The sequence below is a fragment of the Kogia breviceps genome, chromosome 4 (genome assembly GCF_026419965.1).
Source record: "Kogia breviceps isolate mKogBre1 chromosome 4, mKogBre1 haplotype 1, whole genome shotgun sequence".
Classification (NCBI taxonomy): Eukaryota; Metazoa; Chordata; class Mammalia; order Artiodactyla; family Physeteridae; genus Kogia; species Kogia breviceps.
In genome coordinates, this window is record NC_081313.1 from 13003980 (window position 1) to 13029461 (window position 25482).

The following is a 25482-nucleotide window of genomic DNA, read 5'->3' on the forward strand; positions in this document are numbered from 1 at the left end:
TCATTGTCATACTTTAAAGTTGTAGTTGTCTTTCTAATGTCAGTTTTCTCTCCATAGCCTTATACGCTGGGCTCGAAAGGGAGGAAAGGGATTATTTCAAATTAGAAGGGTTTACAGACAAACTCTAGAATTTAAAATGGATAAAACCATGATATGACCTGGTTTCGTTTTCAATTACTCCTTGTCTTGTAAGTTGAATCTCCACCTAAATCACTAAGACTTAATCCTGTGTGTGCCACACCTACAAACTTAATTTTATATTATCTCATTCCATGCAGCTGGCTCCAGCTTCATTAGGATACGCCTGCGGTCAGGTTTTACCACCGTTGGCGTTTTAAAGGGGGCCTTCTATTAAATGAATGCTCAATCTACCTGTTTAACATGGTTTTATAACTAGAGCAGACTTTCCCTTTTCAGAATGGCTTCAGTGCTGATTTCTATCAGAATAAGATCAATTTGCATTCTATTGTGGGCCTTGAGAACCTGTGGAACCATATCGTCTTCCCGGACTCTCATCAGCTCCCACAGTTATTCGTGGGACGAATGCCAATTTTAGTTATGGGTCCCTTCTTTGGAGGTCGTTTCTCACATCCTACCTGGCTTCAATGCCTCACCCTCCCCTTTTCCATAGCACCTGTGTGCCTTTATCATGACAGTTTTGCCTTTACATGGAAAGGTTTGCTTAAGTTTTATATCCCCATTGTCTAGCACATAGTAGGTTATCAATAAATATGTGTTGTGTGAGTGAATGAATGCATATGCTTTTACAAAAACAGCAGGACATTTAAGAGAAGTTTGCTTGTAACTCAACACCAGGCACCTTATAGGAAGATCTGTGAGTTGTAGGCACATGTTAGCAAGGTCCATGTAAGTGTGAGATCCTGCCCTCATGGGGACTTGAGTGACTTCTAGAGGAATTGGTATTTCTGTTGGACCATGAGCAATAGATCCTCTCTGGTTGTGAATATGGACAGAGAAATCATGCCAGGAGCAACGAATGACAAAATTGAAAGGTCTAGAAAGTCTAAAAGCACAATTCAAATTCACGAATAGAATGTGAGTAGAAGAGAGAAACTCATCTAGGAAGAGCAAGAGAATGATTATATTTTGGTGACACATTTAAAGTGTCTTAAATATCTGAACCAAGGAGTTATATTCAATTTTGAAGGCAATCGGAGAGCAAATATAAGTTTTTGAGCCAATGCATGGTAAGACTCGAAAAGTGCTATGAGATTAATATGGCAATAGCATGTAGTATATCCAGGGATAGTAGGAAGTTGAATGGGTAGAGAAGTTTCCTAACAGTCTATTTCTACATTCTAGGTTTGAGGTAAGGAGACATAGACTGGGAGTGGGGGGAGTGGGGAGAGATGCTGGAGGTGACAAAGACATTTTTCTTAAGAGTTGGCACGCCATGTATACACACAAGGCTTAATTAAGCTAACAAAGGAACTCATTTTCCTCTCTGTCATATATCTTAAAAACTTGCCTGAAAAACAGAATTGTGAAATTCTTTTTCTTTTCCCCATAGTGTGTTTAAAAATGAGCAAAGAAATCAACTTTCTATTTTAAAGCCAATGTGGTTTTGGATTTTATTAAAACTAACCAGCACCCTAAAGCAAAGAACTAATGAAGAAATGCTATTCCCCCAAATTAACCAATTACTTCAGACTTGTTATTCGGGTAAAATAGCACTATTCTCTTGAGACCTACCTTCTCATTTATATTTTAGATGGAAATTTGGTGATGATTCAGAACCCTTATAAAAACGTGGGAAGTTGCAATGTGAAGTCAAAATATTTCTTCCTGATTTTTAATATGTCTTCCAGAAGTTGAGACACAGAGAGTGTAAGTAGAAGCCAAACAGAAAGCAATAGAAGGGGGGAGGAGTCTTTTAATAAAAAACACCGAGAAACAGATCATCTGTAATCTCTTAAAAAAATAACTGATGGCTATTCTTCAAATGGTTATCAAGGAGTATTATAAAAGCATGATAACTTCTAGAACATGGCAGAGTCAATTCACATTCCAACCCAGTAGCCACCTAAATTTAAGTCCTGTCTTCAACCTTGATTTCCAAGTTGCATACAAATTTTGCATATGCACATGTGCATTTGGGGAGCATGTTGGCATTTTATTAGTTTATCCAAGGAGTCGTGATGGCTAGTTAAGAACTTCAGAGCTTGAGTAGTGATTCTCAAAAAAATCTCTTTTATCCTTACTTGTCAAAAGTGAAATGAGCAAAATAAATATGGTGTGCTGTATTTTTTTGTAAATATAGAAGACTACTTTACTCCTGATTTTATGTGAAATAGTGATGATAAATTCTAGTCGACAATATGAAGTTGTCTTTAATTTAAAAAGGATTCTCTTTTTCTCTTAGTCTCCCTGTAAGATCCACAGGGCCCCAAAGTGTTTGCTATACAGTGACTCACAATTAGCATTATTGAGTTCAGTTACTTAAGAAAGAATTTGGACTGAAAGTGTACAACACTTTTCCAAAACAAATGTTGAAGTCAAAGGATTGCTGAATAATGCTCAATTAACTCTAAATCAAGTTAATCAGGAAACTCTATTCTTTTAGACAGGGTAGGAAGACTAATTATAATTGCTGGAGTAGCCTAGACTTCTTTGAAGTATTCAGATTCTTTTTTTTTTTTAATTGAAGTATAGTTAATTTACAGTGTTTAGTTCCAAGCGTATAGCAAAGTGATTCAGTGACACACACACACGTTTTCTTTTTCAGACCCTTTCCATTATAGGGTATTACAAGATATGGAGTATAGTTCCCTGTACTATACAGTAGGTCTTTGTTGTTTACGTAGTTTATATATAGTAGTGTGTATATATTAATCTCAGACTCCTAATTTATCTCTCCCCCCATCCCCTTTGGTAACCATAGTTTATTTTCTACATCTGTGAGTCTATTTCTTATTTATTTATTTATTTATTTATTTATTTATTTGGCTGTGTTGGGTCTTCATTGCTGTGTGAAGGCTTTCTCTAGTTGCGACGAGCGGGGTCTACTCTTTGTTGCGGTGCACAGGCTTCTCATTGCGGTGGCTTCTGTTGTTGCAGAGCATGGGCTCTAGATGCATGGGCTTCAGTAGTTGTATCTTGCAGACTCTAGAGCGTGGGCTCTAGAGCACAGTCTCAGTAGTTGTGGTGAACGGGCTTAGTTGTTCCATGGCATGTGGGATCTTCCCGGACCAGGGCTTGAACCCATGTCCTCTGCTTTGGCAGGCAGATTCTTAAACACTGTGCCACCAGGGAAATCCCTCTATTTCTGTTTTGTAAATAAGTTCATTTGTATAATTTTTTTAGATTCCACATATAAGTGATATCATGATACTTGTCTTTCTCTGTCTGACTTACTTCACTAAATGTGATAATCTCTAGGTCCATTCATGTTGCTGCAAATGGCATTACTTCATTCATTTTCATGGCTGAGTAATAGTCTATTGTGTGTGTGTATATATATATATATATATATATATATACATATATATATATATACACACACACACCACATCTTCTTTAATCATTCGTCTGCTGATGGACTTTTAGGTTGCTTCCATGTCTTAGCTATTGTAAATAGTGCTGCTATGAGCGTTGAGATGCATGTGTCTTTTCAGATTAGCATTTTCTCCAGATATATGCCCAGGATTGTGATTGCAGGATCATATGGTAACTATCTGTAGTTTTTTAAAGAACCTCCATACTGTTCTCCACGGTAGGTGCACCTATTTACATTCTCACCAACTGTATAGGAGGGTTCCTTTTTCTCCACGCCCTCTCCAGCATTTATTATTTGTAGACTTTTAACGATGGCCATTCTGACTGGTGTGAGGTGATACCTCATGGTAGTTTTGATTTGCATTTGTCTAATAATTAACCGTATTGAGCATCTTTTCATGTGCCTACTGGCCATCTGTGTGTCTTCTTTGGAGAAATGTCTATTAAGGTATTCTGCCCATTTTTTGATTAGGTTGTTTGTTTGTTTTTTGATATTAAGCTTTATGATCTATTTGTATATTTTGAAAATTAATCCCTTGTTGGTAGCATCATTTGCAAATATTTTCTCCCATTGCATAGGTGTCTTTTCATTTTGGTTATGGTTTCCTTTGCTGTGCAAAAGCTTTTAAATTTATTAGGTCCCATTTGTTTAATTTTGGTTTTATTTCCTTTACTCTAGGAGACAAAACCAAAAAATCTTGTGACAATTTATGTCAAAGGGTCTTCTCCATGTTTTCCTCTGGGAGTTTTGTAGTATCCAGTCTTACATTTAGGTCTTTAATCCACTTAGAGTTTATTTTTGTCTATGGTGTTAGAGAATGTTTTAATTTTATTCTTTTACATGTAGCTATCAATTTTCCCAGCACCACTTATTGAAGAGACTGTCTTTTCTCCATTGTATATTCTTGCTTGCTTTGTTGGAGATTAGTTGATCATAAGGGCATGTGCTTATTTGGGGGCTTTATATCTGTTCCATTGTTCTATAGGTCTTTTTTTTGTGCCAGTACCATACTGTTTTGATGACTGTATCTTTGTAATAGAGTCTGAAGTCAGGGAGAGTGATTCTTCCAGCTCCATTCTTCCTTCTCAAGATTGTTTTGGCTTGTCGGGGTCATACTAATTAAAAAAATTTTTGTTCTAGTTCTGTGAAAAATGTCATTGGTAGTTTGATAGTGATTTCCTTGGATCTGTAGATTGCTTTGGGTAGTATGGTCATTTTAACGATATTGATTCTTCCAATCCAAAAACACAGTATATCTTTCTATCTGCTTGTGTTGTCTTCAATTTCTTTTGTCAGCATTTGATAGTTTTCAGAGTACAGGTCTGTTGCCTCCTTAGGTAGGTTTATTCCTAGGTATTTTATTCTTTTTGACACAATGGTAAATGGGATTGTTTCCTAAATTTGTCTTTCTGATATTTTGTTGTCAATGTATAGAAATGCAACAGATTTCTGTATATTAATTTCATATCCAGCAACTTTACCAAATTCATTGATGAGCTCTAGTAGTTTTCTGGTAGTCTTTAGGATTTTCTATGATAGTATCATGTCATCTGCAAACAGTGACAGTTTTTCTTCTTTTCCAATTTGGATTCCTTTTATTTATTTATTTTATTTGTTTGTTTGTTTGTTTTGTTTTTTGCGTTACGTGGGCCTCTCACTGTTGTGGCCTCTCCTGTTGCGGAGCACAGGCTCCGAACGTGCAGGCTCAACAGCCATGGCTCACGGGCATAGCCGCTCCGCGGCATGTGGGATCTTCCCGGACCGGAGCACGAACCCGTGTTGCCTGCATCGTCAGGCGGACTCTCAACCACTGCGCAACCATAGAAGCCCCTTTTATTTATTTTTTTCTTCTCTTATTGCTGTGTCTAGTACTTCCAAACTATGTTGAATAAAAGTAGTGAGAGTGGGCATCCTTGTGTTGTTCTTGATCTTAGAGGAAATGCTTTCAGCTTTTAACCTTTGAGTATGATGTTAGCTGTGGGTCTGTCATATATGGCGTTTATGTTGAGGTAGCTTCCCTCTATGCCCACTTTCTGAAGAGTTTTTATCATAAATGGATGTTGAATTTTATTAAAAGTTATTTCTGCATCTTTTGAGATGATCATGTGGTTTTTATTCTTCAGTTTGTTAATGTGGTGTGTGACATTGATTGATTTGCAGATATTGAAAAATCTTTGTATCGCTGGGTTAACCCATTTGATCATGATGTATGATCATTTTAATGTATTGTTGCATTCAGTTTGCTAGTATTTCACTGAGGATTTTCTGCATCTGTGTTCATCAGTGACATTGGACTATAATTTTCTTTTTTTGTGATATCCTTGTCTGGTTTTCAGTATCAGGGTCATGGTAATCTCATAGAACGACATTGGAAGTGTTCCTTCCTCTGCAATTTGAAATATTTTCAGAGGTTTGGTGTTAACTCTTCTCTAAATGTTTGGTAGAATTCACCAGTGAAGCCATCTGGTCCTGGACTTTTGCTTTTGGGGAGTTTTTAAATTACTGACTCAATTTCAGTACTTGTAATTGGTTCGCTCATATTTTCTATTTCTTCCTGGTTCAGTCAGGAGATTTTACCTTTCTAGGAATTTGTCCATTTCTTCTAAGTTGTCTATTTTATTGTTGTATCGTTGTTCATAGTAGTCTCTTACGATCCTTTGCGTTTCTGTGGTGTTGGTTTTAACTTCTCTTTTTTCATTTCTGATTTTATTGATTTGGGCCCTCTTCCCTTTTTTTCTTGATGAGTTTGGCTAAAGATTTATCAATTTCATTTGTCTTTTCAAAGAACCAGCTTTTAGTTTCATTGATCTTTTGTATTATTTTTTTAGTCTCTATTTCATTTATTTCTGCTCTGATCTTAATGATTTCTTTCCTTCTGCTAACTTTAGGTTTTGTTTGTTCTTTTCTCCAGTTGCTTTAGGTATAAGGTTAGTTTGTTTATTTGAGATTTTTTTTCTTGTTTCCTGAGGTAAGATTGAATCACTATAAACGTCCCTCTTAGAATTGCTTTTGCTGTATCCCATAGGTTTTGGATCATTGTGTTTTGACTTTGATTCATCTCTAGGTACTTTTTGATTTCCTCTTTGATTTCTTCAGTGATCCATGGTTGTTTAGTAGCTTATTGTTTAGGCTTCATGTGTTTGTGTGTTTTGCAGTTTTTTTTCTTGTAGTTGATTTCTAGCCTCATAGCATTGTGGTCTGAGAAGATGCTTGATATGATTTCAGTTTTCTTAAATTTACAGACCCTTGCTTTGTGGTCCAGCATGTGATCTCTCCTGGAGAATGTTCTGTGTGTACTTGAAAACAATTTGTATTCGTGTACTCTGCCTTCAGGAGGCTCTGAGACACTAGGTCAGAGGAACTCAGGAACATGGGGTTTTTTTTTTCTTTCATTAAGCACTCCCAAGTTGGTTCTAAGGTAGGTATCCTCAAAGCACACTCTGATCATCGTTGGATGAAAAGGTAACTGTAGTAGTCCACCCAGGAGAGAATAAACATCCTTGTCCCTTCCTGGCTTCTGGTGGTGGCCATCAATCCTTGGTGTTCCTTGGATTGTAGCTGCAGTCACCCCATTCTCTGCTTCTGTCACCCGTGACACTGCCCCTCTGTGTCTCTTTTCTCTTGCTAAAAGACAACAGTCATATTAGATTAAGGAATCTTTCTACTCCAGTATGACCTCATCTTTACTAAACTAATTACCTCTGCAAAAATCCTATTTCCAAATACAGGTCACATTCTGAGGTGCTGGAAGTTAGGACTTCAGCATATCTTTTTGGAAGACTCGGTTTAACCCACAACAGAGGGAGAAAGGGGATGTGGCTAGAATAGGTCAGGGATTCTGAAATCAGAGTCAGTAACTGGTCCAGCATGACTCTCTAAAGGTCTCTTGAGAAACAAGCTAAAATTACAGGTTTCTTTAACCTGACCTCCAGAGTCTGACTTAGGAAGTATGAGATTGTGCCTTAGAATCTGTATTAATTACCCCTCTGTAGGAAATGCCCACGTGGAGGAGCCCTACCAGAAGCATTCACTAAATTGATGTTTTACGAATGTACTGGGTAAATGATAAGTTATGACCACATAAAGCTTATGCAATAAGCACATGTAGCCACGTGTAATATCTTCACAGTGCACTGCCACCATGTGTTCCTCTATTCTGGCAGAGGCAGGTAAGTGGTGCTCACAGATTATGCTTGTTTAACTGATCACCCCATGCTTTTAAAGAAAATTAAAGCTCCTCTTAATAGCAATTGTTTATAAAATTAAGCACAGTTTCAATGTTTTTGTTTTTCCACTATTTTAACTATCAAAGGAATGAGGAAAATTGGGTCATTCACTCCCATGATGACTGTTTTCTTTTCATTAATAGTGGCAAAAGCTCTTCTTGAAGTGGAACCAAAATGCAAATATGAGCTCACCCCAGGCCTTTAAGGATTTCAGGAGGCCATGCATTTGATCAAAATTGCATGTTTAAAAATCCTTTCAGGATAGAATACAGATAAAATATAGACGGACTGAAGCTAAAAGTTCTCTTTGCTGCAGACACACTCAATAATGTATACATTGTTAATCCCTGATCATTTCCAAGTAATTGTAAGCTTCTTCATGGAACCAATTTTCTGTTTTGGAGACCAAGATAATTCAAATTGCATGTCTTTAAGTATGATAATAAGTGGAGTCTGCCAGTGGTTGCTTGTATAACCAATTGGATGTGAATGTGTGTGTGTGTCTTACAATCTAGAGTTTTGTATTTAGTCCTTTCTTTGGCAAGTGAAGTCACACCAATTTAAGTATTAACAAGTGTGTCTCAGAATCACTGAGTTGCATGTTGAGTGGAATTTATAATTTTTATTATGTCGGCTGTTTCAAATAACACATTTTGAAAAAGCAAATGTGGTTGATATGTGAATCATTTGTACTCAGTTCATAGTTTCCTTTGAGTTTTTTTTAACTTATACTTGTGGTCCAAAGGGACTTTTTTCAGTAACAGTGTTATTGTTACTGATCTACATTTAGTTTGCAAAATTCCATCCAGTATGTTTATTTGCCTCTCTGGTGATGTGGCATATAAAGTGAGGTACAGATTTTTGATGATTCTTGGCATGTCTGGTACATAAAGTATTTTGCCTAAATCATTATCTCATAGAAAGCATTTTTAGTATGAATAAGCATATTTTAAACAGGTTTGTATATGGTATGCGTAGATCTAGATTTAGGAAGAGTGCGACAGGATGCAGATGAGTCTGTGAACTTTCATCAAGGTCAGGTTGGCGATAGAATTGGGAAGACTATTCCTATTCGTAGTATCTTTTTGGTTCTGTTCTCCACCGAGACTGAATCCTTGATTTCCAGATTCTTAGAGAAGGGTTGCATATTTTCTTGAAAGATCCACTGTTCTTCGTGTCTCTGCATCAATAGTCATCAAAGAGAAGCAGGAGAATCTAAGCTGAATAACACGCACATGCCAAATAGTCCAAAGACCAGCTATGGTACTCCACGTAAATATTTAGACCTTCACTGGAAAACAGTAGCTTCAGGCAAAGAGTAACATATATATTATAGTTCAGTCTCAGAATTAACTGGCTGTTCATCATCAAGTCATTGGGTTTTCTCACTTTGTTGTAATGGTTTCCTTTTGGCTGCAGCTCATCTTTTTTTATTTTTTAACATTAGAAACTGTATTTTTAAAAATTAATTTATTTTTTAAATTGAAGTATATTTGATATACAATGTTGTGTTGGTTTCATCTTCATCATCATGCTTCAGTTCTTTCACTGGTGTACTAATTAATTAACGTAAAAATATTTTTCAAATCTGATGATTAATATAATGCAATAAAAGAGCAAAATGCAAAAACTAATGCATAAGGAGGAAAATAAGAAATCCATGGGTTGTAAGACACTCCTTGTGAAATGGACAATTATAATGAAGATACTCTTGGTCTTTAGAATATTTATTCGTTCATCATGTATTTACTGAGCATTTCCATGTATCGGACATTGTGCTGACAATGAATGGAATGTGGTTTTTGCTTTAAAGACTCACAGGTTGAGAGGAAGTTAGTTAAGTAGATGAAGAATCACAGCATTGTGAAAATATGACCTTAGAGAAAGGAGGGCTGTGCCGTGGAGCACAGATGCAGCCATTCTTGAGAAGTAAAGAAAGTCGGGTCTTTGGTTTGCAAAGACCAGGTCCACTCAGATGAGCTCAAATAAAAATGGGGTCATAGAAAGACATGAGGGATTTTCAGAGAAACAAAGTGCAGAGGGTGTCTGGTCTCAAGAGTAGCCATTCCACATCTGGCTCTCTCCATCTCTAAGTGGTCTCATTCTGCTTCTTTCTACATGTACTTTCTCCAATACCAAGTCACTGGTATTTTATAGAACAACATACTTTTTTCAAGAGGATCTTCTTTTTCTTCTTTTGTTTTAAATAAAGTTGCCTGCAGTCATCTTCAAGGTTGCATTTTATGCTTCACAAATTGGAAATTATTGACATTTCCAATTCAGCCTTCTCTGTAGATCAAAATATTTATAAACAAGAAAATACTCTTTACAGTTTCTTAGGTACCTGATAAGTTTGGAGCAAATTCTGCTAAATAGAGTTTATTCTTAATTCTAATGTTTAGTATTTAAATATATAACTATTTCAGACTGAATGTTTTCACATTTTATTTACAATGTTAATTTTTTCATAGACTTTTTAATTAAAATTTTTTAACTGCAGTGTAGTTGACAACAATACTATATTAGTTTCAGGTGTCCATCATAGTGGTTTGACATTTACATATATTATGATCACCACAGTAAGTCCAGTAACCATCTGTCACCATACAAAGTTATTACAGTATTATTGATTATATTCCCTATGCTGAAATTATATCTCCGAGATTTACGTATTTTATAACTGGAAGTTTCTACCTCTTAATTCCCTTCACCTATTTCACCCAGCCCCCTCCCTCTCCCCCTTCCCCACACCTACAGTGTTGAATTTTTAAATTGAGCTTACAGGGTTCATTCACAGTAATGTCAGATGTTTCACCTTTAACAGAATGAATTTCCAAAAATTTACTTTTGATTCTGTGAACTGGATGAAGAAAACAAAGTTATTATTGGAATTAACTTTATTTTGCATTGAAGTATCAAATGATATTGACAAAATTTGCATTATTTAACTTTTGAGAAGTTCTTTCTCTGCTCATGGATCCAACATATGGACAGTTATTGCTTCACTTTTTGTATATGCATGAAACAACTTGGAACTGAAAATAAGCAAAAGTAATTCAACAAAGCGTTGAATGGTCTAAATGAAAAGTCAGGGCTCGTGGACTAATGTGATATACCTTGCACAGCCACACATGTTAACTTGTCAATTTTAGGCGCAGTTTTCCTGAAATAAATTCTAACTTTTGATAGCAATTATAATGCTTCTTCAATAGATTGTGTCTTATGGATTTCATAAGGTCAAAAAGTTTTGGTAGAGTGCTGAGGCCAGAAACTAGATGATAAAAATAGGTGCTGATTTTGAAGGATGTGACCCATTTGATTCAAAAGTGGCATGTTGGAATTTTATTTTTAATAATATAATATTTTATTTCTTTTTTAAAAATTTATTTCTTTTAATTTTTTTTTGGCTGTGTTGGGTCTTCACTGCTGCATGTGGGCTTTTCTCTAGTTGGAGCTAGCAGGGGGCTACTCTTCGTTGTGGTACACAGGCTTCTCTTTGCGGTGGCTTCTCTTTGTTGTGGAGCATGGGCTCTAGAGTGCAGGCTCAGTAGTTGTGGCGCATGGGCTTAGTTGCTCCGCGGCATGTGGGATCTTCCCAGACCAGGGCTCGAACCTGTGTCCCCTGCGTTGGCAGGTGGATTCTTAACGACTGCGCCACCAGGGAAGTCCCAATAATATAATGTTTTAAATAATAAAATTTAATGTGCATTTCAGTCTCCTAAGTGTCAGTGACCTCACTGTAACTCAAAAAGTATGTAGCATTCATAAACTAAAGATACACAGTAACAAATGCAATTATATTTTCCCCCAGAACACAAGGATACAACCAGCTAATATTGAGCAGAGCAGATAAACAAGGTCACACTCAGGCCGTGGCAGGTCCTAAGTGTCAGCCCTGAGGAGTAGGCTGGCATCTCAGTGCAACTTGACTCCTCTCTGTTCTTTGTCCTGCAGTGGCCTGGGTTCCTCCTCTCTCTGCTGCTCCTGCTGGTTCCGGGTGGAGTGGCAAAGTGTGCTGGGAGTCCACTGAGCAGGGTTAACCTAGAGGAGGAAGATGAGGAAGATCGCAGCTCTTTCTGGAAGGGTGAAGAGTTTACCCTTCAGGTCATCCGATTTAAACTTTGCTTGTGCTGCTCATGAACTTGGTGACTTAGGGAAATCCTTCAGTCTCTTGGGATCTCAGTTCCCTTATTTATAAAATGAGGACTTGGCATGATGACCTCTCTAACTTTGATATGAAAAGACTCCAAATTCTGGGACTTCTCCAGTGGTTAAGACTCCACCTTTCAAAGCAGGGGTCATGGGTTGGATCCCTGGTTGGGGAACTAAGATCCCACGTGCCTTGGGGTATGGCCAAAAAATTAAAAATAAATAAATTGCACATCTCTTTAAAAATAAAAACAACAAAGATTCTAAGTTCTGTAATTCAATGGCAGAACTCTTTTTTTCCTTCCTTCCTTCTTTGTTTATTCCTTCCTTCCTTTCTCTCTCTTTCTTGTTGTTTGTTTGTTTCTTTCTCTCTTTCTCTCTTTCTTTCTCTGTGTGTTAGTTACAGAAACTATAAAAGAATAACATTTATTTTGACCTTTGAATGTAAGACAATTCTTTGAGGTAAAAAAGTTTTCTTCTGAGATTATTCAGGTAGAATCTTTGCATTCAACATAGGGATTCTGAAAGACAATTACAGAAAACAGCTATAATGCAGAACTCCTTGTGGTGATATCAAATCCAAGAATTAGATTCAGATCCTCTGACAGTTTTCCATCTCCATCAGTCATGTCCAAGTCAAGACATAACAGCATTCCTTCTGTTTCATTCCTTAGTTGAAGTTAAATTCTGCTGGAGACTACACTGCATGTTTTTATTTATTTTTTAAATCCAGAATGCTCTTTGTCATCTGACAGTGCACCATATTAAACTACTTAAAATGCTTTGTGAATGAAATCACATGTCTGAAATGTGGTGTCCGTTACCAGAGCTCTTGAAGGGCAGGCTTGGGTTTAGTCCGTCTCCTTTGTCTTACCTAGTTTCTCAACCCCGGACATTCTTTTTCTCTCTCTTAAGGCAGATTTCTATGCATAGACAGTTCATTCAGATTGGTAGGGTGGACTGGGTAAAAAAAAAAAATGATATGGGCAATTTTTACCTGGTTTAAATGGGTTAAAAAGAATCATGGTAATCAGAGCTTCAGGGCTGCCCCACCTCTGATTTTGCATTTTCTTTTTTTAAAAAAAATTATTTATTTATTTATTTATTTTGCTGCCTTCTCTGTGATTGAAGGAGAAGTGCATTGAATTTTCATAAACACATAACTATCTAACTCCTTCCCAACTTAACATGTTTTGACATGAAATCCTTAAATACATATTAACAATCTCAGTGTTAGAGGCTAAGTACTGTAATGTACACATTTAAGCTCATGTACACAAGAATGTGAACTCACGAGGGCAGGAATTCCTGTTTGTTTATTGTTATCTACCTTTTGTCGTCAACAGAGCTTGATGCATGAGGTTGCCAAATAGATTAACTTAACGAATGTGAGGGTAACCCATAGTGAGAACCATGCCTGTTTTGTACAGCTCTGTAGCTACAGCCCCTAGAACGGTGTCTGCATCTCATTTGTTGAGTGAATGAATGGACTTAGGGATTTGGTCCTTGTCATTCAAGTCTTGTTTGGGAGGCAGCTTGGCAAAATATTAAAGAGCAGTACTAATTAGGTACCACAATGGTAAATAGTCACCGGACACTCATATTTTAATTGTCCAAATGGTAACATAAAAATTGTTCTATATATTCAAAGTTGGAAAATAATATATAACATGCATTACCCCCAAAAGACTATGATATTGTTGGATTATTTTTATTTCTTTATGTTTTGAATAAATCTTCGAGTGCCTCTGTGTTCCAGGCAGTATATCCGGTGCTGGTGAGTCAATAGTGAAGAAAAGAGTTGTAGGTCTTGCCCAAATTGAACTCATAATCTAATGGGGAAAATAGTCAAAAAAAGTAATAAATAAAATGTTAATTTTTGAAGGGAAAAATGGGCCATTGCGATAGAGAATAACAGAGAATAGCTACTCCAGAAAGGATAAACTATAAGAATGGAACCTTTAAGCTGAACTTAAAGGGTGAGAAGGAGTCAGTTCTGTGAAAAGCATCCCAGGCAGAAGTATGTGTGCAAAGGCTCTGAGGCAGCATGGAATTCAGTCACCAAGAGAGCTGTTCTCTGTGGGAATAAAGAAAGAGGCAGGAACTGAAGGATTTTGAACAGGAGGACATGGTAAATGAATGTACCACGATGAACATGATACAACGACATTTTAAGACATTCACCCTTGCTCAAAAGTGGAGAATGGATTCCGGTGCAGAAGAGTGGAAGTGAGTGTTTAATAGTTCATCAAAGGAATGATGGTGAACTTGAGTAAGGTACGTTGACTAAACAATATATGCACAACCTAAAAGTTGAGAGTTATGTTTTATTTGGTGAGAATTTTTAGGACTTCAAGCCAGGGAGGCCAGTACCTCAGGTAACCCTGGGAGAACTGCTCAGAGGGGAGGCAAGGGGGAGAGCCAGGATATATAGTTTTGCAACAAAGGGCAGTTAGTCTGAACATCAAAAGAGTATTGTTAATTAAGGAAAACTAGGTATCTCAAGTTAAGGAACTTGGCGCTTTTCTATGTATGGGAAGATGCAGGAGTCTGGGCTCCCTGAAATAGTTCCTTTGATATGCACCTTAGCTCTCTGGGGCCAGTGTTCTGTTTTCACATCCTGAGTTTCCTCAGGGCTCTCTGTGGGGAGTAGCTGCAGCCTGGTGGCTGCTAGATGGCAGGTGTTCTTTTCCTTCCCGAGTCCCCTCAGAGCTCGCCAGCTGACTGTTGGCAGTGGCTGCGGTCACTGATGACTGTGACATCTTTTGTTTACTGATATGGCGGGCAGTATTCCATTCATCAGGTAGCAGCAGTGATGAACACGAGGTATGGAAAGGTTTGAGGTAGAATTAAAGAATTTACTGTTGGAAACAAGTCGAAGAGGTTGTTAAGGGAGAGGGGTAAGGAAGGAGGAATTCTCCTGGGCTCCTGGTTGAATTCATGGGAGATAGTAGTGCTCTTTACTGAGGTGGAAAATGCTGGTGCAAGGAGACAGATCTGGGGTGGGGAAGCATGGATTCAGTGGTGGACAAGTTAAGCTGGAGTTGTCTGCCAGATAAACTCAGAGATGTCAGGGCAGAGCATGGAACTAGATTGTGAATGCGGATCTCAGAGGAGGCCTCTGTGCTGATGATATAGACGTGGGAATCTCTGACATGTTGAGGGCACAGCGATGGAAGACCAGCTGGGCATATTAAAATTCAAACCTTCAGTTTACAGAACATCTACCTGGGGCAGTGAACCCAGGAAAGCGCTTTTCTCATGCCCCATTATTTTACCCAGTCTTTCACTCTTCACCTGGGCTTATACTTTCTCTACTTGCCCTAGGACACCTGTCCACATGCATTCACTCTTCCTGACGTTGACTCAATTCTTTAGTTATCTCTCTCACCTGCCCTCGTTTATCCTGTCATCTCCCACCTTTCTGCTCCAGCCCACCCTCCTTTCAGTCTCCTAACCTGGCCACTCTCATCAGCTGCTTTTCAACCTTTAGACTCTCACTGTCTGCTACCTACCATATTCTAAGTCCTGCAAACCTTTGAAGGTGTGGCTTCCTTTCCAATATTATTATATATCCATCAGTACTTCAGTAAAAATGAGTCTGCATTCCTACAAGAAGGAGGAGGAAGAAGAAAGAAATGGGGGGGGGTAGTATTGGTTATAGGGCATTTGTAGATCGGCTTCCAATTCGCATGTGAATCAGGCAATAGAATTTGTTTTCATGAGACATCTCCCTCCAATTTTCAAGTAATGTCATGAGATAGAAACATTTCTTTTACTAGGAAGATAAGATGCTAGATGATCAGGATTCCTATTCATACCGAGCAGGACCCTGTGGGGCTCCTGGGCACAAAAACCTTTGTGTCCCCCATTTCTTGATTATAGGAAATAGGCTTCTTTCAGCCTCCAGGACCTTCCCTGAGTTCTTATGGACAGGTTCAAACAGTTGCTAATTAGGGAAGGGAGGGGCTGCAGGAGACAAGGGAGGAACAGTGAAAGAAACAATAGTACAGCCTTGGGGCAGGGTCCTGTTTCCGCAACAAGGGATATACATATTTTGAGCTGTTTTGCAGATACTGAAACCCCTGCCAGGTGGGAGAAGTTAAAAAGGTTTGGTGCCCACAGGCAGGTACACCCCAGAGGGGTTGGGACCAGAAGGTTGATGATGCCGACTCCCACTTACCTCCCCACCAACCAATCAGAAGATTGTCCATGAGCTGATCACGCCCCTTTGATCATTACCATAAAACTCCTCACTACCCCCTCCAAGTCCGGACACACAGTCTTGAGGGCATTCGCCCGCTGTGGCCCCCTTGATCTGGCAAAGCAATAAAGCTCTTCTTTTTTCTCCTTCACCCAAAACTCTGTCTCCAAGAATTAATTCGATGTTGGGGTACAGACACCGGATCCGGCTTCACTATTACCATTTGAATTCCCTCTCAACACCATGAATATCCATAGTAGTACAGTATTTGATATATTTTAAGTTCTTAATAGTTACTGATTCAATGAAATTTGTTTTGTAAATACATCCAAAGGTTTTGAGAAGTATCACTCTGAGATACCTTATGCTACCACTCACTTTAACTGTTTACACCCTCAATCCTATATCTCTGTTGCCCATTTATCTGCATTCCCCCCTTTACTGGGCCTTGACGTCAGAGGTTCCAAGGTTGTAACTTTTCCCCCAAATTACCATGCTGATCTGATGAGCAATTGTTTTAAATAGAAGTATGATTGATCTCCAACACTATGTTAGTTCCAGGTGCACAACATAGTGATTCAATACTTCTATACATTACAAAATGATCACTGTGATAAGTCTAGTTACCATGTGTCACTATACAAAGTTGATGAGCAGTTTTTTAAAGAACAACTCACTTTATAGTAATAATTTGCATCTCCTGTAGCCACGTTGAATTATTATTATTATTATTTTTTTTGCGGTCCGCGGGCCTCTCACTGTCGTGGCTTCTCCCTTGCGGAGCACAGGCTCTGGACGCGCAGGCTCAGCGGCTATGGCTCACGGGCCTAGTTGCTCCGCGGCATGTGGGATCCTCCCGGACCGGGGCACGAACCCGCGTCCCCTGCATCGGCAGGCGGATTCTCAACCACTGCGCCACCAGGGAAGCCCACGTTGAATTATTGATTACAGATCTACTGGTGTTCATTCCTGAAAGTAAAATCAGCTAATCATCTTATTCAAATATTTTCCATACTCTCAGATCCAGAAAAGACCAGTGTATGCAAATTGCACAAGTATTTTCAATATTCTTTACTACATGTAAAATTTCAGAGTGAATTCCACTTCAAGGTATCCATTTAGCATGGGGACAGGGATTTCATCTGTTAACATTTTGCTAGATTTTAAAAAAAGTAATACCACGATAGTCTTTCTAGACTACCTGGATAACAACGTTTCTCTGTGCACATATCTCATTATAAGTAGCTTTCATTTTTAGTAAAGAAACTATGTAGTTTGAAAAAAATCTAAAGAATAAAAATCTAATGTTTTCGAACTGTATGTACTCAGGATGAACACACTACATGCTTGTTGGTGACACTTACTCTGTGCAGGGATGTTGTCATTTGGCTCTGTTTCTGTACAAAGGGATCCAAGGCAAAAGAAGGTTGACTAGCTCTTTGCATTTGCTCCGTTGAAGCCAGGAGCTTCGTGAGGAATAGGAAGTCTCTTTGTGATTCCCCAAACACTTTGGAATCAGAAGAGGCACAGAGCCCCAGAAGGCTGCCGTGTGACAACAGAGTTCCAAGAATGTGGTCACAAAGAAGGACTAAGCAGCTGTGAGAAGGAAGGGTTGACCTGTGACTTTCTAGAACCTTCAACATTAAAACCTACTGGTTGGGTCTGTTAGGAAATTTTTCCCAGGAATATAATGCAGTAGGAGTCAGAAGGTTAGACAGAACCCAGTTACAGAAATGGGTTTTATTGTGTGTTTGCTAGATCTGTCTATAAACCATATAAAGTGTGTTTGTGGGAGGGGTGTAGAATATGTCAACCTATCCACCATCCAGTGCTGTGACCATGCAACCTTTCTCAGCCCAAATATTTTTCCTGACCACTCCCACCATTGGATATTGACTTCTCATACTATTTTCACCTCAGTGTGTTGCCCTCCTCAAAGGGCTGTACTACTTTTCCCGCCAGTACAGAATTTCCAAAGGAGAAACCAGGGGTCTGTCTTGCTCTTGAAGTACTGTGTTGGAATATTTACGGTTCAATCACCTTCAACAAAGAATTGTGGAGCACCTACTTTGAAAGTTCTACAGAGGACAAAAGTGTAAATTACAGACCACAGGGATGTTTTTCCATCTGAGCTGGATGAGTTAGGCCAGTTCCTATGCCCCAAATCACTTCAGGGTTTCTTGAAGCACCTACGTGCCCTTCCATCTTCATGGGAGAGCTTGCTTTGGCCACTGTGGGATAGTGTAAGTAGCCAGGAGTAGTGTCAGGAAATTCTTCTCTATGTGTCTCCAACCTTCCCTCTCTCCACCCTGTGTCTTTCCTCTTTTTTCAGCTCTCTCCCTTTACCTTTATTTCCTGTCCCACCTCTGTATCAACACCTCCTCTCTTTTTGTTTCTCTGCTTTATCTTGCTGCCTTCCTAAACTGGCCGACAACTATTTTTATTTGTATTTCTCTGCCAAGCTTTGGATGTGTAATTCCCGAAAGACCTAAAATGCTTTTCTACTTGCGGTTTCTCTCTCCATTCTAAACCTCTTCATGCCCAGGGGCTGGGTTGGTGTCTGGTTAGGAATGATACCTTTCTGCCCTGGTTTTGAATCAGAAGAACATCAGTTTGACATCTGGAGACAAATCACAGAGCTACCCATCCTTTCCCAGTGTCATCTGCTCACCGAGGTGCTTATACAAATAGCCCCAACGCTAGAGATAGGGAAGCGTTCAGCCCATCACCTGGTTCCCATTTCTCAGCTAATGGGACAGAGGCACAAACCTGTAAAACAAGTAGGTTTGTTTCCAAATGAAAACCAGACGTGCTGAATCCTACTGGAGTAGTAGGTCCACTCTCTGTCACGCGTCTTAGCAGGTGCGGAAGGGCGCCCTTTCCTAATTTTCACTACTCATCAACCCCAGCATTCCCTTATCTGAAAAATTAGCAATCCAAATAAACTTTCCGTTACTGTAGCTAGAAATTACAACCGCTGTCATGCAAGGAGCTGAACTGGAGTGCCACATTTATTTAGCTTCTGATGCCAAATATCACATTGCCTGACATCTCGATGCTGAAGAGCTCTCTTTGCCAGTTAATTTTTGCTTTAGGGAGTGAACAATCGGTTATCAGGTCCCCTGAACACTTGTATAAATCTCTGAGACAATACCTTCAGAAGGAAACAGTCCTTTTTTTTCCTCTTTCGCTTCAAGAAGCTTGTGCCAATGATCAAATGTGCTTTTATTCTCAGTTCTATTCACATGAATCCTCCAACTTATATCTTTTTCTTTCGGGTTTTTTTGTTTTCAGAACAGAAGAGCACTTTAAGTAAAATTTATGGAATTTAAAAATGCCCAAGGCTTAATAACACACTATTGGAATATTTGAATATAGCTGAATTTACAGCAATAAAGTTATGTGTTGGAGGGTTGTTGGCAAGGGGTGAAGGTTGGAGTTGTCCCAGGAAACATTTTCTCACATAGTTGGTCATTGACGCAAATGGCAAGTGTTCTGGAATCATACTCACATGACATTGGTGGGTCTCTGGAACTAAGAAGTTAGTTCCTTCATATTGAAAGATCAAGAATGTGTCTTAAATGCAGCACCTGCTGTCTGTAAGATGCCAGGGCCAAGACTGGAGAAGTCCCTGGAGACACATAAGACCTGGGTCCTGCCCATAAGGAACTTACAATCTAGTTGGGAAATTAAGACATTACATTGTGGTCTCAAAGACATCAGTAAAGATGCAAACATTCTCGCATCTCCCTTCAAAATATACAGAGTCGGGGCATTTCTTATCATGTCCATTGCTGCCACCCTGCTCTAAGCCACCATCATCTCTCATCCCGATTATTGCTGTCATCTCCCCAGTGGTATCTCTGTGCTTCCACTGTGGCCCTGTTTAACCTACACTCAACAAAACAATCAAGGTGATCCAGTTAAAGAGTGAGTTGGATCACGTCAGTCCTCTGTTGAAAGCCCTTCGAAGCTCCTGGACCCATTCAGAGTAGAGCCAGTGTTCTTGCAGTATAGACAAGGGTCTACACACAGTCCAGCCATCCACACCCTTTTTGACTCTCTGCTCTCAACTTTTACCATCCATGCTCTCACCCCCTTGCTTTTCCTGGAGTACACCAGGAATGTTGTGACCTCAGGGCCTTTGCACTTGCTGACCCCTCTGCCAGGAATCCTCTATCCCCCGATGACTGCTCACCCCTCACATACTCAGGTGTTCACTCACAGTGAGGACTTTTTAGACCCTGTTATCTTAAATTGGGCTCTCAATATGCACCCATTGTGTGCACATGCCCATGCACGTACACACACACACACACACACACACTTTTTTTTAAATTGGAGTATAGTTGCTTTACACTGCTGTGTCAGTTTCTGCTATACAGCAAAGTGAATCAGCCATTCATATACATATATTCCCTCTTTTTTGGGGTTTCCATCCCATTTAGGTCACCACAGAGCACCAAGTAGAGTTCCCTGTGCTGTACAGTAGGTTCTCATTAGTTATCTATTTTATACATAGTAGTGTATATATGCCAATCCCAATCTCCCAATTCATCTCACCCCCTCCCTTTCCCCCTTGGTATCCATACGTTTCTTCCCTATGCCTGTGTCTCTGTTTCTGCTTTGCAAACAAGATCACCTATACCGTTTTTCTAGATGCCACATATATGGGTTAATATACTATAAAAAATATGGAACGCTTACTGAATTTGCGCGTCATCCTCGCGCAGAGGCCATGCTAATCTTCTGTGTTCCCGTTTTAGTGTATGTGCTGCCGAAGTGAGCACCACACACACACGCTCTTGCTTGCTTTAATTTTCTTCCATATAGATATCACCATATGAAACTCTAATAGTTTGTGTGTTATGTATCTTTTCCCCAGCAGGAGCTAAGCTAGTTTTTTGGGTTTTTTTCAGTTTTGTTTGCCATATCTTTAGCACCTAGAATGGTGCCTGACACACAGTAGGTGGCCAATAGATATTTACTGAATGATTATTTTTATTATGAGCATGAGGTGTTGTATTAGTTTCTTTGGGCTGCTGTAACAAAGTATCACTCACTAGGTTGTTTAAAGCACAGAAATTTATTGTCTCACAGCTCTGGAGGATAGAAATCTGAAATCAAGGTGTCTGCAGAGCCGTGCTTCCTCTAAAATCTGTAGAGGAGAATCTTGACTTGCCTCTTCCAGCTTCTGGCAGCCTCAGGTGTCAACTTCAGCTGCAGCACTTCAATCCCTGGCCCCATTGTCACATGACATTCTCTCCTCATTTGGGATGGGGTGGAAGGAAAACTATTCCCTTTTATGTCATCTCACCTCCCTTTTTCCTCTAAAATTTGACCAGACTAATATTCCATCAAGACAGCTCTGGTCCAGCGTCTACTCAGACCAGAAACCTTCAGCATCTATAAGTTGTCTAAATTCTCTAGTCTAGAATTTGAGCTTTTCCACATTCTGTCTGCCACCCACCATCACATAACCTGTGACCTATCTAACTTGTAGGATTTGCTCCTCCCCATAGGTACCCTTTGGTGCATCCCCACACATGTCTCTTCTGATGCTTTTCTTTCAACCCTTCTCTAGTGAAAGCTTTACCTAAAGACTTTCCTGCCATCTTCCTTCCTAAGTCCAACTTCTCCATCTTCAAAGCATGCATGCAAGATTACCCCTACCTTTTTGATGGCATTCATTATTTCCTATCCTGTCTTTTAGGTATATGTGAATGAAGGTTTTGTCTCCTCTAAATTAGGATGATAAACATACCAGTAGCATGATTTTTTGGTTGATAAAACTTTTGAGAAGATTGTACCTTTAAATTTTAATAAGGCTTTTGTTGTTCTGAATCAAAGAATGTGAGATTTCAGATGTAAGAACATGTCTTTCCTCAGTTGTTTTCTGAGATAGCAATACACAGGGATGAAATGAGGTCAAGATTCAGAGGGAAGGGTTTGAGAAAGAAGAATTAAGAAATGTGGAGGAAGTTGGGTGGATGTTAAAAAGTCTGTGTTAGGGACTGCCCTGTCGGTGCAGCGGTTGAGACTTTGCCTTCCAGTGCAGAGGGTGCGGGTATGATCCCCGGTCGGGGAGCTAGGATCCCACATGCCTCGCAACCAAAAACATAAAACAGAAGCAATATTGTAACAAATTCAATAAAAGACTAAAAAAGGTCCACATCAAAAAAATCTTTTAAAAATGTCCATATTATATTACTTGTAGCCACCTTTGGGTCTCTTTTCAAGCACCCACACTCTCTTTGGAAAATAAATTATTTTACAGATTGTGGTATGCCAAATAATGTCCTCTGAAAGATGGCCCCATCATAATTCCTGGAACCTATGATATGCTAAGTTACGTGGCAAAAGGGACTTTGCGGGTATGATTAAGTTCAGGATCTTAAGATGGGGAGATTATTCTGGATTAGTCTGGCTGGATCCAATGTAATAACAAGGATCCTTATAAGACAGAAGCAAGACAGTCAGTCTCTAAGAAGAAGATGTAATGACAAAAGCAGAGAAGAAAAGAAGGCTTCATGACAACAGAAGCATAGAGAGATTGAAATGCTGGCTTTGACGGTGGAGGATGGGGCCATAAGCCAAAGAATGCAGGTGGCCTCTAGATGCTAGGAATTGAATTCTCCCTTAGAACTTCCAGACAGAATACAGACCTGCTGACACCTTGATTTGAGGACTTCTGACCTCCAGAATTATAAGATAATAAATTTGTGTTGTTTTGAGTGACTTAATTTTGCAGTAATTTATTACAGTGGCAATAGAAAACTAACACATATTTTAAGGCTCTGACAATTAAAAGCAGAGACCAGGGTTTGGCAATCTTTGCTGTAAAGGACCAGATAGTAAATATTTTAGGATTTGTGGGCCATCTGGTCTCTGTTACAATTACTCAGCTCTGCCATATAGCATGAAAGCAGCCAGAGACAAGATGTAAATAAATGGCTGTGGCTATGTTCCAATAAAACTTTATTTACAAAAATAAGCAATAGACTGGATTTCGCCCATGGGCTGTAGCTTGCTGATACATGGTATAAACCAATGCCTCATCATTGTTTATTGTTTTAATTTATACTTCATCCTATTCTGGAATCTTATTCCTGTTTATGTATGCCACATGACCCACTGAACAGAACATTCAACAATGGTCTGAAATTGGTTCTCCAACCAGAAGCATTAAGATTTTTAAGAGAAGATGAAGCTTATTATTAACATTCTACAGTCATCTTTAATTCCTCAGTACTTGCATATTGCAAGAATTGTATCCTAGAGTTGTAAATAGCAGTGCTAAATGACTCTGGCTTGATTTGCTCAAGTGAGAAGACCATACTGTATTTTCACAAAGCCTCTAGAATTTCTAATGCTAAGAATATGCACATCTCATGAAAATGTATTTCATCAAGCACTGTCTACAGAGGATTAAACTAAACTGTAAAACCATGTTTTTTTGTGTACAGACTTCAGGATTGCTAATGCTCTTTTGTTTATAGTTTCTCCCTGGGACATCTCTCTTGAGGCAAATGTTCCCTCAGCAGAGGAGGTACTGTACAGACAGTGTGATTTTTAGCCAAAAAAATTGCTGCACGCGGGGATTCTTATTAGACTTGTGTTGTACTTCTCTTTGCTTTGTGAACCTGACCCCAAACATCTGTGTAAATGTGGCAGGTTAAAACAGCTTGCTTATACCTGGCTTGCCAAATACAGTTCTGTTTTCATCATGTTTATATCAGGATTACATGACATTGGCCCACCTCCCGTGCCTGCTGGCTTCCTTCTCCTTTCTTCCTTGTTCATCATGCTGACCTTCAACCTTAACGGCTCAAACCCAGTCCTACCCCCTCCATGGTCAGGCCTGCATCATCACTACATCCTCTGCGACTTCTCCTAACATTCTTCTGGTGTATATGTGGATTAGTTAATTCATGTCACATGAAGCTTTACTGTTCACCTGATTTTTGCATGCACCCTACTAAATTATAGATGCTCATATTCAGAAACTAGCTTATAATTATTTATAGTTCATAATACTTCGTATAATATTAAATAAATATTATCTGGCTTATTGATTGCCAGATTTTTTACTAATTTGACTCTTCGTTGTTTTGTTTTTGTTTTTGCGGTACGTGGGCCTCTCACTGTTGTGGCCTCTCCCGTTGTGGGGCACAGGCTCCGGACGCACAGGCTCAGCGGCCACAGCTCACGGGCCCAGCCATTCCACGGCCTGTAGGATCCTCCCGGACCGGGGCACGAACCCGTGTCCCCTGCATCGGCAGGCAGACTCTCAACCACTGCGCCACCAGGGAAGCCCAGACTCTTTGGGTTTTTTAAAAATATTTTTTAGAATACTTTTAGGTTCACAACAAAATTGAAAGGAAAGTACAGATAATTCCCATACACCTCCTACCCCTACACACGCATAGCCTCCTTTATTATCAACACCACTCACCAAAATGGTACCTTTTTTTACCGAGGATGAACCTACATTGACACAGCATAATCCCCCAAGGTCCATAGTTCACTTTAAGGCTCACTCTGGGTATGTGCATTCTGTGGGTGTGGACAAATGTATAATGACATATATCCATCATTATAATATCATACAGAGTATTTTCATTGCCCTAAAAATTCTTTGTGCTCTGCCTATTCATCTCCACCCATGCACTAACACACATACACTCCTGGAAGCCACTGTTTTCTTTTCTTTTTTCTCTTTTTTAATTGTCTCTATAGTTTTGCTTTTTCTGGAATGTCATATAGTTAGAATCATAACAGGTAACTTGTTAGATTGACTTCTTTCACTTAGTAATATGCATTTAAGATTCCTTCATGTCTTTTCATGGCTTGATAGCTCATTTCATTGTCGGGGTATACCACAGTTTATTTATTCATTCACCTATTGAAGGACATCTTGGTTGCTTCCAAGTTTTGGCAATTATAGATAAAGCTGCTGTAAACATCCGTGTGGACATAAGTTTTCAGCTCCTTTGGGGAAATAACCAAGGAGCACAATTACTGGATCATATGATAAAAGTAGGTTTAGTTTTTGTGGAAACTGCCAAATTGTTTTCCAAAGTGGCTGTACCATTTTGCATTCCACCAGCAGTGTATGAGAGTTCCTGTTGCTCCTCATCCTTGTCAGCATTTGGTGTTGTCAGTTTACTGGATTTTAACCATCCTAATTTGCATGTAGTGCTATCTCGTTGTTTTAATTTGCGTTTCCCTGATGACATATAATGGGGAGCATCTTTTCATAAACTTTTTAACCATCTGTATATCTTTTTGGTGAGGTGTCTGTTAAGGTCTTTGGTCTAATTTTAATTGCGTTGTTTCTTTTCTTATTACTGAGTTTTAAGTGTTCTTTGTATATTTTGGATAGC

At 39.2% G+C, this 25482-nt stretch overlaps 1 protein-coding gene and 1 non-coding gene across 2 annotated transcripts in view; one reads left to right on the forward strand and one right to left on the reverse strand.

Moving 5' to 3' along the window:
• Positions 1-25482, forward strand: part of FBXL7 (F-box and leucine rich repeat protein 7) — a 425266-nt gene that overhangs the window by 200522 nt on the left and 199262 nt on the right. The gene's annotated exons all lie outside the window — the stretch shown is intronic.
• Positions 20785-20886, reverse strand: LOC131756465 (U6 spliceosomal RNA). Its single transcript, XR_009335647.1, has one exon. It is a non-coding gene; the product is annotated as a U6 spliceosomal RNA (small nuclear RNA).